The 365-nt window shown below is 43.6% G+C and overlaps 1 protein-coding gene across 1 annotated transcript in view; it reads right to left on the bottom strand.

Annotated features, from left to right (window-relative positions):
• Positions 1 to 59: 59 nt before the first annotated feature.
• The window catches only part of PTCH2 (patched 2), a 44,476-nt gene continuing 44,170 nt past the window's right edge, over positions 60 to 365 (bottom strand). The window contains exon 24 of the mRNA XM_018574231.1: positions 60 to 296. The gene's annotated coding sequence lies outside the window, so the exon portion shown is untranslated. The remainder of the gene's footprint in view (positions 297 to 365) is intronic.

The raw sequence follows: 365 nt of genomic DNA, 5'->3' as shown, positions 1-365 counted from the left end.
GCAAGACTGGCGGGTTAAACAGGGGAGGAGCGGAGGAGGAGGCGGGGGGGGAGGGGGGGAGTCGCCGCTCACATTTCGGCCTCCAGCGCCCCTCCCCCTACAGTACATTATCTTCGTCAGCTTATTAAATAGAATTTTCTGTTGATTTCCATATTAAAATATAAAGAATGTCGTCTCTAATACTTCTCTCGTATTAATAATATTATTATAATATTTATAATCATCAGCGTCCTTCCATCTTCTCTGTACAAGATTATATACAGGGAGGCAGCTTGTCGCGGCGAGGACTCCGATTCCTGCGTCTCACCTGAAAAATAAGGACAAAAGTTAATATTTCTGCTTCTATCACATTCATTACTGATAAC

The sequence above is a fragment of the Nanorana parkeri genome, unplaced genomic scaffold, assembly GCF_000935625.1.
Source record: "Nanorana parkeri isolate BGI_ZX_2015 unplaced genomic scaffold, ASM93562v1 scaffold2830, whole genome shotgun sequence".
In the NCBI taxonomy this organism is placed as follows: Eukaryota; Metazoa; Chordata; class Amphibia; order Anura; family Dicroglossidae; genus Nanorana; species Nanorana parkeri.
Note: the sequence above shows the minus strand (reverse complement) of the source record. Positions and strands in the feature narration are given on the sequence as shown.